This window comes from Aotus nancymaae, unplaced genomic scaffold (genome assembly GCF_030222135.1).
Source record: "Aotus nancymaae isolate 86718 unplaced genomic scaffold, 86718_ANA_hifiasm-v0.15.2.pri h1tg000028l, whole genome shotgun sequence".
Taxonomy (NCBI): domain Eukaryota; kingdom Metazoa; phylum Chordata; class Mammalia; order Primates; family Aotidae; genus Aotus; species Aotus nancymaae.
The window spans coordinates 23,100,977-23,117,746 of NW_026988441.1; the positions used below are offsets into that span (position 1 = coordinate 23,100,977).

At 48.3% G+C, this 16,770-nt stretch overlaps 1 long non-coding RNA gene across 2 annotated transcripts; it reads right to left on the reverse strand.

The window, feature by feature from the left end:
* Positions 1-376: 376 nt before the first annotated feature.
* On the reverse strand, positions 377-15,345 carry LOC105714481 (uncharacterized). 2 transcript variants are annotated; one of them, XR_010344304.1, is made up of 7 exons: positions 15,142-15,345; positions 14,429-14,576; positions 12,452-12,597; positions 11,620-11,795; positions 10,321-10,480; positions 1,680-2,089; positions 377-665 (listed from the first exon to the last, which is right to left on the reverse strand). It is a non-coding gene; the product is annotated as an uncharacterized LOC105714481 (long non-coding RNA). The 2 variants fall into 2 exon arrangements; XR_010344305.1 differs by lacking the exons at positions 11,620-11,795; positions 12,452-12,597.
* Between the last annotated feature and the right edge of the window lie 1,425 nt (positions 15,346-16,770).

Consider the following 16,770-nt stretch of genomic DNA (forward strand, 5'->3'; position numbering starts at 1 on the left):
CTGCCGGGGAGGGCTGTAACACTCGGGGTGGAGGGGTGTAACACTCGGGGGGTGGGCCCGCCGCTGCCGCAGCCCCCATTAGAACATTGCAAACTGTGCATTATGAAGCAAAAGGAGCTGGGTCCATCAGAGTGTGCCGTCCTAGCCTAGGTGGAGGGGAGAGGTATGAAGATGGGTGAAGGTTATCCAAGGAGACTTCCCTGCAGAGGGCGTGAGAGAGAGCACAGCAAAGTGGGAACCTGAGTTCAAAGTGGGAACCTGAGGCAGACACCAGGCAGCCACTTATGCTGGCTTGGCCACTTATGCTGGCTTGGCCACTTATGCTGGCTTGGCCACTTTTGCTTTGCATAATTCTGGACGATTTCCCCTCTCTATCAAAAAGAGGCTGTGATAACCATAATTCCTACTCCCCAGGCTGTTACAAGCATTCATGACTGAGCAGTGGTAAAATCTTTATTTTCTTCTGAAATTCTTTATCACCACACTGTTTTTTAAAGCAATCCCTGATTTTGCTCTCCTGGTCTTCTAATGGAGAATGAGGCTTTCTCTTCTAATGGAGAGTGAGGCTATTTGGCCATGAGGAGCCAATGAGGTCCTGGCACTTCCATGCTGCAGAAGTATTCATTGACGTCAGAACTCGCTTATGCAGAGGCCTGAAGGTTGATCTAGAACAACGAAGACGAGAGTGAGGATCAGGTTCCAGGCTGAGAGGACAACACTTTGAATGTTTCTTTCCTCCCAAACTTATGTTGAAATGTAATTGTCAATGTAATGGTCTTGGGAGGTGAAGCCTTTAAGAGGTGGTAAGGCCATGAAGGCTCTACTTTCATGGGTGGGCTTAATATCGTAAATAAAAGGGCTTTTGAGAGTGGGTTCTTGCCTTCCTCTTTTGTTCTTCTGCCCTGTAGAGAACACTGTTTCCTCCACGCTGGAGGATGCAGCGTTCAAGGCATCACCTTGGAAGTGGAGAGCGGGCCCTTGCCAGACATCAAACCTACTGGCATTTTGGTCTTAGATTTTCCAGCCTCCAGAACTGTAAGAAATACATTTCCATTATTTATAAGCCACCCCGTCTCAGGTATTCTGTTATTGCAGCACAGAACAGGCTAAGACACACGTGGAAGCTCTGAGGCTGAGCACAGTGTGTCACGTGGAGGCCCTGGGGGCAGAGCCAGCCCACGGGCTTGGAGAGAGCCATGCGATGGGGAGGCTGAGGAAGGAAGGGTGCAGAGCATGTGGGGCCTCAGAGGCCGGGGAGCGGATGCTCCAGTTCATTCCAGGGACAAAGTGAAGCTTCTGAAGGGTCTGAAACAGGGGGACCGTGATCAGAGTTGCGGCTTAGGAAGGTATAGCTAACTGTGACATGGGGACAAAAAGTAAGAGGCGGTTTAAGAAAGACGCTGTCCAGCTGAGGCTTTCACTCTGGCTAACTGTTGTCCCTACTGGTAGCTGAGAGTGGGTGAGGTTATCCTCCGGTTTCTGGATAGGTGTTTTTCCAACTGGACAACTTTGTGGTCAGCCTGGCAGTGTGACTGTGTCTCACCTGGAAGCATTTGTTGGTCCCGTCCATGGTGGGTAAAAGCTGGGGCAGCATCCCCAGGTGCAATATGCATGTCAAAAGCCCCAAGGGAAAGGTCAAATTCTGTTTTGCCCCCTTGGGTCCTAAGTCCATCACAGACCTTTTTGTCCACTGCTTTCTGCAGAGCGGGGTCCAGTGAAACAGGATGGTGCCATTTTACATGGGCTTCGGAACTTGGTGAGAACGACCTGCTCCAATCCTGTTACAAACCCCCATCGCGGTGAAGGCAGGATCTAAGAAGTAGAAATGTTAAAAAGGAACACTGACATTCTATAGCGGGCCAAAAAGCGAGACACTTTGACTGACTTAAATGTACTTATTTAATATAACTATAGCAGAAGAGAGAGTTACAAGGAGGCTAGGAACAAGGAATACAGCCATTTTAAATGTATAGCACCAGAATGCAAGTGATTTTTCCTACCTTCAAGGTACAGTCCTTCTTCTCATCTTGATATTCTAATCTTGGTTCCATTACATGTCTTCACGATGTCAGGTGGAGAATGCCTAACACTAAGATATTTAAATCAGATCAGCCCGACCTGAGATACGCATTTTGTGTCAAGTTGCCATAAACTCACGGATCTAATTTCTAAGATGTAGCATGTTTGATGAATACAAGTGTGGGGAGGGGTCTCTTCAGGGTCCCTGGCCTTGCTGGGTTTCTGTCCACTCCAAAGTGCATTTATTTCAATGAAGCACCTCCTCAGCCCGTGACCTTTTCTGGAAATGGATATAGATGAACTCACAAGCCTAAATTGAAAGTTAAAATTGTGTTTGAACGTTTATCACTTTTCTTCTCACCAGTTAAGGTCAGTTTTTAAAGATGTAGATGCTCCCTCTAGCTCTCACCAAACTCCTTGAAAAGGTGGCTCTGGGGACATGGCACAGCTCAAGTCAGATGTCACCTGATTGCTATGGTGCAATCAGGCTGGAGAGGCCCTGATCAGTACCCAGCTCCTATTCCTGCCAGGGAAAGCCCTGTCCGATCCTGCACTCTGGCATGGGGAGATGTTGTGCATTTCGGAATTTGCACACGTATTTCCTCATTTGCCATTCAGGTCACATAACATCCCACACCAAGATAAATGGGAAAATATGTCTATGAAATACTTCATTAAGAAAATCTCATCATCTCATTCCGTGACACCAAAAGGGTGATAATAATAAATGATTTATAACGGGGGGATCTGAAATATTTAGATAAAATGTTGCTTTGGTGATGTTACTACATCAGATCATTTTTATAACTACTCAGCTTGAAATACCCCTGACCTCAAGGTGTAATAACTGGATATCAAACTTCTTGCTCAAAAAGCTGTAAGCAGCATCTCTTCATTAATTTCAACTTCCACCTAGGCTCATTCTGTTGAGCCAAGGACACATCTGTCATGAGAGAGGATAGAGAAGGGGGTAAAGGTTATGTCTACAAGGCCTGGGGATGTCTTCTCCCCTCACTCGGCTAAAAAAAAATAGGGAAGTTTCCACTCGGTGCAATAAAGAGCGTCTGAGCATCACGGCTGCCCATCGATGGAATTAATTGCATTAGAGGCCTGTTAAATACATTTTGGGAGACAGGCAATAGCTGCCTCCAAAATCCCTCTTCACTCAGAGATTATGTGATTGTTTAATTCTTTCTAAGTATTATTGAACACGACACACTTATCAGTCCTGGAAAAAGATAAAAGTGAACAATGATTGGGGACTGGTTGTACAGTTAGCACTATAATAGGTGCAGGAACGGGAAATGGCTACAGAGACCAGACACCCCCAGGCTTCAAGAGGATGGCAACCGACTGGGAGATTTTCCTTTCCTCTTAATAAGAAGGTAATTAGGTCGGGTGCGGTGGCTCACGCCTGTAATCCCAACACTTTGGGAGACTGAGGTGGGTGGATCACCTGAGGTCAGGAGTTCGAGACCAGCCTGACCAATGTGATAAAACCCCCTATCTTCTAAAAATACAGAAATTTGCCGGGTGTGATGGCGGGCACCTGTAATCCCAGCTACTCAGGAGGCTGAGGCAGGAGAATCGCTTGTACTCGGGAGGTGGAGGTTCCAGTGAGCTGAAATCGCACCACCTCACTCCAGCCTGGGCGACAGAGTGAGACTCCATAAAAAATACATATATGATCAAAGTGTTTAATCATATAGGAAACTCCATTGGAAAAGCAGATTCCACAAAGAAAAGAATTTCCTGGCTTTGGTGTATGTGGCAGGAAAAAAGAAAGTAATTGGAACCAAGTTTCCACCTGCTTCTAGGACTCTCCACCTTCTGCACCTCCACCACACTTCTGTTTCATGTATCACCAGGAGCACACCCAAGTTTGGTCCAAGGAGAGGCGCAGGCCTCCGTCTCAGCCCCCAACAGTTGGAGTTTGCAGTGAACAGAAGAAAGGCACCAGGCTGAGCTCAGTCAGCAGGAAGCAGCATCATCCATTCAAAGTAACAAAACCAGCTTGCGGTGGGGCTGAGCATCTGACCGGATCAGCAGAGCTAGCCAATTTTCCCACCTCTGTTCCTCAGTTGGGCTTGCTGGCCTTGGGCTGGATCCCAGACTCCAGAAGACTGCCTGTGAGCTCACCTTCTGCTGGCAACTGTGCTGAATCCTAGATGACTCTGACAATCTGGTCACAGCCATAAATTCATATCACCTGTAATCTCCAGGCCCAGATCTCTGTCTTTCTTTTCTGTTCATTTCTTTGCCTACTGGTTATTAAGGAGCTGACACTCAATATCAGAACCATGCAAATGGCATGCATTCGTGTGTGGAGTCCAAACAGAAAGGGGCGTTAGAGATGTCAGGACCAATGGGATTCTTAACGCACATCAGTCTCACGCTCTATGCAACTGGATTATAATCAGAGGATTTTGATAAAGACAGAACTGAAGATGAGATTGAGATATGATTTTAAACATTTTGCTTATTGACAAAGTCCCCAAAGGCACCACTTGCCAATATGCACATCCAGCCTTACTAATGATCAAAGGGACTGAAGTCCAAATAATCAGGGCTGACATCCAGAAATCCTCATACCTTAACCGTGGGACTGTTAATTGGTTCAAGTAACAGAAAAGTTAAGCTAAGGTGGCCAGTGCTTTAGATCAAGTCCAGTGGGCTCTGAAGGGCAGATACTAAAACTAGTAATTCATTAAGATTTATTGAGTGCCTACTATCTACCAGGCACTCTTCCATGTATTAATAAGTATTATTATTATTTTTTTTTTGAGACGGAGTTTCGCTCTTGTTACCCAGGCTGGAGTGCAATGGCGCGATCTCGGCTCACCGCAACCTCCGCCTCCTGGGTTCAGGCAATTCTCCTGCCTCAGCCTCCTGAGTAGCTGGAATTACAGGCACGCACCACCATGCCCAGCTAATTTTTTGTATTAGTAGAGACGGGGAATAAGTATTATTTTATTTAATCGTCACATCATTTGTATGAGGAAAGCACTCCTGTCATCTCATGTTATGGAGGAAGAAGCTGAAATACACAGATGCTCTAATAACTTATAAGTCAGAAAGGTAGGGAGTCAGGCAACTGGAATTTAACACTGAGCAGTGTGACTCCCTAGCTCACGTTCATAAATATGAATCTGTGTGTGTGTGTGTGAAGCATCACATTCTGACATTCATTTTCTCAAATTCTAAATGAATTGCTCGTTGTAATAAGTGACTTAAAGTGGCCAGTCATTTCACACCGGCTATTTTGCTGCCGTCTGTGATAGCCGCTATCTTCCTAAGTGGGGCAGGATCTCAGGCCGACAGCTGCCATAGGCACCAGTGGAAACCCCTAGAACTCCACCCAGAATACAGGAAATCATAAGGCCGTACATCAGTGCACCGACCACGTAGCAATACTACCTCAAAAACTAGGGCAGACTTGGGTTTCATCTGCACTCTTCCGTTGATTCCTGGGTAACTTTGGCCAAATGGCTTCACCTTTCTTTTTTTTTTTTTCTTTTTTTTAGACAGAGTCTTGCTCCATCGCCAGGCTCCAGGCTGGAGTGCAGTGGCGCGATCTTGGCTCACTGCAACCTCCGCCTCCTGGGTTCAAGCAATTCTCATTCCTCAGCCTCCTGAGTAGCTGGGACTACAGGCGCGTGCCACCACGCTAATTTTTGTATTTTTAGTAGAGACTGGGTTTCACCATTTTGACCAGGATGGTCTCGATCTCTTGACCTCGTGATCCACCCACCTCGGCCTCCCAAAGTGCTGGGATTACAGGCCTGAGCCACCGCGCCCAGTCAGCATGGCTTCATCTTTCTAAGCTTCATATTGTTCATCTGACAAACAAAGCTCTTCAAATCGGCTTTTGTTGTGATAATACCGGGTAACAAACATCTCTTAAATTTCTGTGGCTAAAACCACGTTCATTTAAATCTCGTTCATGGATGGGCTACTGCTCATCAGCTACTGCTTGGCCGGCTGGGCTCCAGAGTGACACTTGGGCTTAGGGGTGTCTCATACGTCTCTTCACTCTGAACCCAGTGATGAGCTGGGCATGCTCATTTCATGGCTAAGGGCAGAAGGGAAACAGGACAGGCGGAAACTCCACACACACGTTTAAAGCCTCTGGCATGTACCTGTTCATTTCACAGTGGCTAAACAAGTCATGTCATTAGGGTCCAAGGCAGGACGGTGACACTGTGAACTGCTCGCAGTGAACCAAAACTGGGAAAGGGAGGGAATGAGGAATTACGAAGAAATATTACCAACCAACACAGAAAAGTGGACTCATATTATTTTAGTAGTTTTACCTACACAATAGAAAAAAAAAAAAGCAAAAAGAGGCATGGCCGTATTAACCTATCCAAAAATTTCAGCTTTGTTTTGGAAACCCTCTGCCTGTGGTAGAATGCAGAAGCATTTTATGCTGTATGTGGTGGGGACAGTGTCTTGCTTTGTATCAGAACAATTTGTAATAGCTTCATTCTTTGATGCAGTCATTTTTAGGAGCTTCCAGGAGCGTATTTTAAAGAAATAATCAGAAGCATAAAAGTATTCATGTGTAAAGATGCCCATCAAGGCAATGTTTTATAATAGCAAAAAATAAAAACACTATGTCCATAAAGAGAATGTTTAAAATCCATACAAGGGATGATTATGGAGTTAATTTTTAAATGCTATTTTTCTAAGAATATCTATAGAGACAGAAAAATGCAGGTAATACGATGCTAAATACGTAAATCAGAACGGAGAACTAGAAAATAGAATCTCACTTTTGTAAAGCGTGTGGCTCTGCGTCACTGAGAAATGATTGGATGAAGGTTTAAAAATGGCTAGCTGGAGATTACGGACAGATAACGCAGACTGACTATTTAATTTTTCCTATTTTTTTTCTATACTTCCCAAATTTTTCACAGAAAAAGAAAAATAGAAAGAATGCTTTTAGGCCAGGCGCGGTGGCTCACGCCTGTAATCCCAGCATTTGGGAGGCCAAAGCGGGTAGATCACCCGAAGTCAGTAGTGCGAGACAAGCCTGGCCAACACGGTGAACTCCCGTCTCTACTAAAAATACAAAAGTAAAATAATAAAATAAAATGGAAGAATGTTTTTAAACTGCTACGCTGGTCCATGGGATGTTTCAACTGCGGAGGTTCCCAACCAAACCCAGCTAAGAGTTTGGACCACACGCCCCAGAACTGAGAATTCCCAGGAAACGTGAGCGCTGCTGCAGTTCACCGCCATCTAAATCTCCACCCTCTCACGATAAACAGTCGATGCAAAAGGCATGCATGCCCACCACTGAATCCACAGTTCTATCAGGAAGACACCACGGCGTGTTAGCAATACTGATGGCCTAAAGGCTGTTCGGTGCTGAACAAACAGGATGAGATTTCATTTCATTTGATTATTTCCTAGACCTTGAACATTGCGTGTGGGCAGGAATCTACTTACCTTGTTTGTGAAGGGCTTTGGGAAATGGAGTGGGGGCATCTAATGATGGAGAACTAGGGCTCCCATCTGGGTACTCATTAATTAGGCAAAGTGATGCTTTGGGGGCCTGCATGACTTAGAAGCAGGCGTTTGACTTATGACATCAAGAGGACAGTCAGCACTCAGCAGCCGCTAGATGCCAGGTTCAATGAATTCCGTCAGAAAGGTCAGGAAGCCGGGCACAGTTCCTAGAGCCTCAGATCCTATCCGAACTCTTTCTAGGGGGAGAGGTGCCCCTCCTCTGCTCTCCAGCAGCCACTTGGCCAATGCTTTCAGCCCCCAGAATTTGACCCATTTATAGGCACTTCCAGGTAAGCATCGGGCAGGTGCTTTCTGAGCAAGATCTCCACAAACATTTCCCTACTGTTAACTTGCTTCCAACAGAAATTGGGTGATTTGTCCCAGCGCCAGACCTATGAGGACAGTCTTTCTTTACAATCTCAAACTGATCTGAACGAATCTGTTCAGGTCCCTCTGTCTGGATGGAGACTTCGTGTACTAGGTTTCTTCTGCCGGGAGCACATTTTTACTTTCAAGTTAAAAACCCTGAAAAATGGGTTTCATAATGGGAAGGCTGACTGAGTCTCAGCCATTGAGACTCAAGCCGTCACCAGCCTTCCTCTGCCAAATATATTTATTATGATTTCCTCAAACAGCCACGCTTTAATACCTGTCATGTTGTTTCCTTACAAGGATGAGGGCTGTGTAGTCTTGATTGCAAGCTGTCTTGGTTGTTATGATGACTCGTTCCAGCGAGGCGGGTGCTTGGAGACAGAGCCTCGCAACCGTGACTCCGTGCTGAGCTCCCCGCTGGAGGGAAACAGTCATGGCCACTGCTTTAAGCCCCCATTGCGATGCAGGGTGTGGAACCGTGCACTCTGGACATGGGTAGCGGGAGCCCAGGGCTTCTGCTGCTCCTTCTGGGCATCCCCGTACACACCCGGGCTGATGGGAAAACCAGGAGCACCTCCAGGCTGCTTGCTTCAGAGTCCCCATCCCCAGGCCTGGAGGCCTGGCCACTCACATGCCCTCTGCTCTATGACAATGCCCACAGATGCTCCGTAGAGCAGAACTTCCCAGCGTGGTCATCTCCCGGAGGGCAAGGCTGAAAGCCGGAATCCCCACGGCATCTCCACACGCTTCTTGGCACATTTGCTGCCTGGCGCTGTTCTCAGCTGTTGACACTGATAAAGCTGCCAGGCTGGCTCCTGAAATGTGGTTGGAGATGTCTTCCTCTCGTGAGAGGCATCGACAGAGGCCACCTGGAACAACCTTTGAAAACTCATTGTTGAAAATGTATTAACTCAAATCCTTTCCAAGTCTTCTCTGCCAACACCCAGCACAGAGGGCCACTTCTTCTCTTCCTTCACGTGCCCTGACATCATTACTCCAGGTCCTCTCCACCCTGCCTCACCCCAAATGCCCCCAAGAGGTGGGTCTTTCAAAAGCCAAGGGTTTCAGAGAAAGCCTAGAGGGCCTGCGCAGCTGCTGCTGACTTTCCTTCTGCACAGCCCGAGACCGCCCCCTTCCGTGCTCCCTGCCCCTGCTCACAGGACACCTGCATTCCGCGTCCTGTGTCCTCCATCCTCCGGGGACTCAGGCTTTGAATGCTGCTTTCTGTGACTCCCTTCCTTTGTGCAAGGCCAGCATTCCATCCAGAGCCAGACTGGACCCCAGCCTGTAAGCAGACATGGAAATCCCTCCTGTGGAGCCAGACACCAGACACTCGGGAGCTCAGGCCTTCTCAACAGGACTTTATCTTAGAAAACACTAAGACCTATTACAGATATTAAGCAGTTATTGAAGAGAGGCCTCTGTGTGTTCTGCCGGAAAAACTCATGTGGAACATCACTGATTTGTGAGGACAGCTGCCTGCCACGTGGGTGGGTTTGGGTGAGTCTCCTGAGATTCCAGTGGCAGTGATTGGAGATCCCAGAAACAGGTGGCCTGCCCCTGCTTAACTCTTATCTGGGGAATCCTTTTGGAAGACAAGACAGACATGGCACACACCAGCCACACACGTCAGTGCCGCTGAGCCAGCACCAGGAAAGAGAGCCCTTATGAGTCCATCAGAGTTTCCTGAAAGCCTGTGAAGGCATCCACAGGCTCCTGATTGAATCTTCCCTTGGCTTCCAGCTAGCACCAGGCAGAGTGTCCTTGCAATGGAGGAGTCTCTGAGTGATGCCGCAGGGCGCAGACAGCATGAGGCAGGAGGTGTCTGTGACGCCCCAGCTCCCTGACCCCAGGGCAGAGGCATGGCCCTGTAGACTCTGTGGGTAGCAGGAACCCAAGGCTTCTGCTGCTCCTCCTGCGCATTCGCTAGACACTGATCGGGGCTGATGGGAAAACCAGGAGCACCTCGGGGCTGCTCACCTTGGAGTCCCCATCGCCTAGAGGCCTGGCCACTCAGGTGAGCTGAGCCTTATCCCACCAGATTCCCCTGCAGCTGTTTGCAGCTGGGGAGCAGCTGCTGCACCTCTGACTTTTCCACCCATCTGCACCCAGAGCTGGAGCCCAGCCTAATTCTCAGTTGGCCATATTCGTTTCTGATCTCCGAGCCCCACTTCCAACCCACGTCTCTAACTCCTGTGGCACATCCCAGACATAATCTGATGCCCAATAGGGCTGAGTGTGAACTCCAGCAGGGCCGTAGATGCTGACCCCAAGACGACGGCAGTGCCTGCACACCCGGCATGGAGACAGCAGACACCAGCCACATGCCCCTAAGGCTGCAGGTCCCGCACCCACAGGGGGGTGTCACCACAATCCTTGTGCCCACCCCCTCCCATTTCTCCATGCAGCTTTTACCTGGTTCAGGTCACGGATACAAAACACACAGGCTTTCATCAGTCAGCAGGTGTGAGGGAGCTGGGGTTCCTGTGTGAGCCGGGACTCTGTCCAGGGTCCTGAGGTAGCCGGGAGTCCTGTGTGAACTGGGACTCTGTTCCTAGAAGGCAAAAGCTCACAGCTGGCCAAAGAGAAAATTGAGTTTCAATTTTTAATTCATAGGTAAAATCCACTAGAGCAACACAATTTATTTTCAGAAGTTGTATAATTTCTGTGTGCAATGCAGTCATTGACTTGCTGTGTCCCCACCTTGACAAGTGTGAGCCTTTGAGTCAGTTTTAAACACAAAATTCACTGCATTTAACATTGTATTCTAGTGGCCTTTCCTCCCAGGCACTTTAAGTAGCAGATCTCAAGGCCCTTCTGAAGCAATTTTCCACCCTCTTCACAGAAAAGGCGCCGATTGTTTTTTTTAAATGAGCAGGGAGCACTGTCATCGGAGTCAGATCACCACTTGCAGCCTGATGGCTTCAGCATCTCAGAGCCTCAGTTTTCCCATCAGTAAAATGGGGTTGTTCCAAGGAATTAATATTATAGAAACTACTATTTAAATTACATTGAGTAGCTCACACCTGTAATCCCAGCACTTTCGGAAGCCAAAGCGGGTGGATCACTTGAGGCCAAGAGTTGGAGACCAGTCTGGCCAACATGGCAAAACCTCGTCTCTACTAAAATACAAAAAATTTGCTGGGGCCGGGAGCAGTGGCTCACACCTGTAATCCCAGCACTTTGGGAGGCTGAGGCAGGTAGATCACGAGGTCAGGAGTTCAAGAACAGCCTCGCCAAGATGATGAAACCCCATCTCTACTAAAAATACAAAAATTAGCTGGGCATGGTGGTGGGCACCTGTAATCCCAGCTACTCCAGAGGCTGAGGCAGAGAATTGCTTGAACCTGGGAGGCGGAGGCTACAGTGAGCCGAGACCACACGATTGCACTCCAGCTGGATGCCAGAGCGAGACTCCGTCTCAAAAACAAAAAATTAGCTGGGCATGGTGGTGAGCAACTATGATCCCAGCTACTTGAGAGGCTGAGCACAATAATCACTTGAACCCAGGAAGCAGAGGTTGTAGTGAGCCAAGATTGCGCCATTGCACTCCAGCCTGGGTGACAGAGTGAGACTCTGTCTCAAAAATAAATAAATAAGTAAATTATATAGAGTGAACTTTGAAGGTGAGCAGTTACAGTAGAATTCCCCTTAACCCTACACCCTACATCCACCTCTAGATATTCAGATATTAACTTATGTTCAAGTGAATACCTGACACTTGTATTTAAATTCTTGATATTTCAATATTCAAATATTCTCACGAGCCAAAAGGAAATGTTGATGAGCGTAGCTACTAGACCAAGACCGCAGAGAGAGGTGTGGTGTGGGTAGAATTAGACCAGCTTGCCCAGTCTAAATACACTGAAATCCATCTTCCTTTTCTGATGCTGTGAAAGAAAAACCGAATCTCAGGACCTGAAACTCACTCTGCCGAAGGGAAGGTTAAGCTTGGAACCCAGTCATGCAAAAACTGCCTTCCTTTTGTTCCCAGATAGCTTACTTCACATGCTTGCTTATGTAAAATGTAGATTTACTGGGCATCAGACAAATGCATCATTGACCGCCCCTCCCCCCACCCCCGCCGCCTTCCTTTTCACGTGTGAAATGTACGTTCACTGAGCAGGGATCCACACTTTTCACGGAGATAATGCCGGGCTCATTACCTACCCTCCCTCCTTTTTTTTCATTTTTTCTTCCCCTCCCACTTGATCTCTCCCCTTTAAATATCAAAGCTTCTGGAACCCTCTTTGAAAAAAACACAGGCCACAGATTCTACCGGGACTTGTGTTTCTCCTTCCTGCGTGCACCCTCAGTCTGGCCAGACAAACCTCGATCCACTGAGACATGCTACTTTGGGGCCGCTTTGGGTTTGCAATGCCGTGGGACTGGATTCCAAAGGGGCCTCTGCTTTGGGACTGTGCCTGCACAATGATTGTAGGGTGTCCCCGCTACTGCCTAAATCTCGCTTACTTTTAGGGTTTGTTTATTTTTGTCTTAGACCCTGAAAACGCTCTATTACCATTGGCAGGCGGAAGTTAGATACCTGGGATCTTTAAAGGTGAGAAGCTTAATTTCGATCCAGGAAGTCTGAGGAGGTAGAAAAACATCCAGACATGCCATGTAGCCCAGATGTCAGAAATACTCTTGAATCCAGAACTAAAGTGCATCAAAGACTTTCTTCCTGTTGACCTTTACAAAAAAAAAAAAAAAAAAGGCTTTTTGGGATGCAGGCAAATCTTTGGAGGTGAGCTGGAGAAGCCCGCATGGTGTCTTATCTTTTTGAAGAGAATCACATTTTCCAATTAACGTGACCTTGCTTTGCTGTTTTCTTTCCCACTAACCGTTGAACTCGCAGGAAACACACCCACAGCGGGGAGGGCCCCGGGTCAATGTTGCAGACGCCTCGCAGGCACTACCCGTGGATATGGTGGCCTCTCACTCGCCCCACTCCCCTCTTCTTCCATTTTCACAAGAGCAGTGGCAAAGGGCATGTTCTACATGGTTTTTTAAAATCCACCTTCCCTTGGGATCAATGCTGAACTGTGTTACCAAATCGTGTTCCTTTTTCAACAATGTCCCGCTCCACATCCCCCTCCGGGCCTTTGCCCGGCCTCCTCCTGGTTGCTGTTTTTCAAGAGGGATGTGGATGTGCCCGCAGAAGCACATGGCAGTGGAGAAGGGCTCAAGGTTCAGGCGCCATCACCAGGAGCCCGCTATCGGCCTCCCCGCATGACAGCCACATTCTCCCAGGGTGGCTCCGGCCAGAACAGGAGGCTGTTTATTGACAGCACAGAGACTGTGTTCTTCACTGTCAACTCCATTCAAAACACGATTGTCCTAAATGGCTCAAGTGCTCACTGTGGATCAACCACTGTGTCCAGGAGTAGGTGGAAAGAAAGCCCAAAAGGCAGGGTCCTATGCATAACGGGAAGGTCTCCTAGAGGCGCTGTTGGAAGGAGCATTTCCCAAGGGGTGGACAAAGAATTAATGTCTGCTTGGCTGGCCTCCAGCAATGCTCCCCTGCACCAGTCCTAGAGAGGTCAAATCTGTGGGGGTGGGGAAGGTCAAAATGGACCAGTTTTTCTCCAGCAGAAACCAGGAGAACTGCCCACACGACACTTATCTATCACTCAGGGCATCAGCGGCGGATATGTAAGAGGTGGGTTGCAATGTCTCCGGAGAGACTGGACAGCAAAGGTGGCTAAACCTCTGATGGGGCTCTGGGCAGACAGCATGTCCCCTATGAGAGGTCACATTGTCACATAGGGGAAAGGAGCCCTGGACTGATGGAGCGCATGTGCAAAAACCACAGGGCCAGCTCACAGGAGAGCTGAGATAGAGCTACTGAGTTAGAGGGCGCTTGATATGGTTTGGATATCTGTCCTTTCCAAATCTCATATGGAAATTTGATCCCAGTGTTGGAGGTGGGGCCTGGTGGGAGGGGCTTGAGTCATGGGGGCGGATCCCTCATGAATGGCTTATGCCCTCCCTGCAGCAATGAGTTCATGTGAGAGCTGGTTGTGCAAAAGAGCCTGGCGCAAGGTTGTCTGGTAAAGGGAATCCCTGCACATTGTCAGTGGGAGGGTAAACGAACTCAGCCATGGTGGAAAGCAGTGTGGCAGTTCCTCAGAGAACTTAAACGGAATTACCATTGGACCCAGAAATCCCATTACTGAGCATAATCCCAAAGGAAAATAAATCATTCTACCATAAAGACACACACACACATATGTTCACTGCAGCAGTGTTCACAATGGCAAAGACACGGAATCAATCCAAGTGCCCATCAACGGCAAACTGAATAAAGAAAATGTGGTACAGATGCACCATGGAATATTATGCAGCCATGAAAAATGAGCTCATGTATTTGCAGAAACATGGAAGGAGCTGGAGGTCATTATCTGATGTGAATTAATGCAGAAACAGAAAACCAAATTCCACAAGTTCTTCTTCATAAATGGGAGCTAATTGATGAGAGCCAATGGGCACAAAGAGGGGAACAACAGACACTGGGGCTTACCTGAGGGTGGAAGGTGGGAGGAGGGAGAGGACCAGGAAAAATCTCTATAGGGTTCTGTGCTCATTATCGGAGTGATGAAATCATCTCTACAGCAAACCCCTATGACACACAGTTTGCCTATACAACTCACTTGCATGTGCTCTTGATCCTAAAATAAAAGTCAAAAATAATCACACGAAAAAGAAAATAAATAATAAAATCAAAGAGCCTGCCACCTCTCTTGCTCCCTGTCTCGCCATGTGCGATCCCAGCTTCCCTTCCCTTCTGCCATGAGTAAAAGCTTCCTGAGGGCTCCTCAGAAGCAGATGAGGGCACCACGCTTCCTGTACAGCCTGCAGCGCCATGAGCCGAATACACATTTATTTTTTATAAATTGCCAAGTCTCAGATATTTCTTTATGGCAAGACAAAACAGACTCATGCAGCCTCCCAGGAGGTTTTGCAGAAAAGAGAAGGAAAGCCAGGTGGCCTGGAAATTGATAGATTGTCCCAGGCAAAGGGACAGGCAAAGACATACATTCATAGGGGAGGGTGAATGAATGAGCTGATTAGTGGGGTTGGAGAAAGGGGTGCTTCCGGCAGTGATTGGCAAATAGAATGCTATCATTATAGAAAATGCGTGCACATATACACATATACACGCACGCACACACACATTCACACACACACTCTCACACACACACACCCCTCAGGTAGCATGCAAGCAGGCGTCACCTTGGCTTGACAGTAGATCTCAGGAGCACAGAGGCTGCCTTCACCCTGAGGAGCACAGCCTTTCACCTCCACCCTTTTCCATTGCAATTCCCTGCCTTCCAGCAAGTGTCCGACGCCTACTTAACATTATGCCAGGCGGGCTGTCAGTGTGAGAGGCTCCAGCCTGCTGCAGGGGCTGCCTCTCGGGAAACAGAAAACAAAGCCAGAGCCTTAAAAATAGAGCTGTCCGCTGATGGAATTCTCTCCTGCTGCCGTGACCAAATATTTAGTCACAGGGGAAACGTCTGATCAGACACACTCCCAGCAAGGTCAGGAGGAGCTCAGAGAACACGCACTGAGGCAGGCTGCTGCCACTGGCTCCCCTCACCCCCGGACCCTCTCGGGCCCCACAGGAGAGGGAGGGAGGGCCGCTCTGGTGCCAATCTGCAACCACAAAGCATGCCTTTGCTCTTATGATGCTGGATACCAGCCTAGCCCTGAAGTCAGCTGCTTGCACAGACAACATTCATTCATTCAGACACAAATGAGATCAGTTCTTATCCGAATCACAGGTCAATAGGATTTGGGAAGCTGCAGCGTCCTAGAGATTATATTATTTTAAAGACTGCAGAGTTAAATACAGGGGGGTTCCAAACAGAGGGAGGATTCGGTTGTCACACAGATGTCCGCCCCTCCCGACACCGCACCGAGGCACCTGCCTGCTCCAATTCTCCTGGTGTGTCGCCCCACACTGTCCACTGCCCAGGCAGCTTGTCTGGTTCTCTTGCAAAAGCGGGGCCTGGAGCCTGGTGTCCTTAGCTGCTGCAGGGCCTGGCACACAGTCGGGGCTCCATGAAGCCCCAGAGGAAGAGATGGAGAGCAAAGGAGGCCATGTGTCCCAAAGAGGGACCCTGGGGGAGTGGTCCTTTCCTATCTGCTGCTGGTGCCTGGAAAAGAGAGAGCAGAAGACCCCAGCCCCAGATGGTCATTGCTCTGAGCCCAGGGCCTGTCCCTCCAGGAAGACAATGTGGCCACCATTGGCCCGCAGACACTGCTTCAGCTGGGTCCCCTTCTGGCTCTCTGTCTTATTCTCTGGAAGCCCCCATGGACCCTACCTCATACTGTTCTGGGTGCATCATTCCCTGTGGGTATTTGTTTTCCGAGGGGAAGAACAGCAGGATGCCACCCCCATGCGTTGAACTGAGCTGATTTGTCACTTTGTAAAATGCTTGCTTTAGGCAGGCATGGTGTTGTGCCTCTGGTCCCAGCTACTCGGGAGGCTGAGGCAGGAGGATCACTTGAGCCCAGGAAATGGAGGCTGTGGTGAGTCATTACCGCACCATTGCACTCCAGCCTGGGCCACAGAGTGGGACCTTGTCTCAAAAAAATAAAAATGTAAAATGCTAATGCATTGGTATGGTAGGTGGCCCCAAAATTCATTTTCTTTTTTTTTTTTTTTTTTGAGATGAAATCTCACTCTGTCACCCAGGCTGGAGTGCAGTGGCGTGACCTTGGCGCACTGCAAACTCTGCCTCCCGGGTTCAAGCAATTCTTCTGCCTCAGCCTCCTGAGTAGCTGGGATTACAGGGGCTCGCCACCATATCCAGCTAATTTTTGTATTTTTAGTAGAGATGGGATTTCACCATGTAG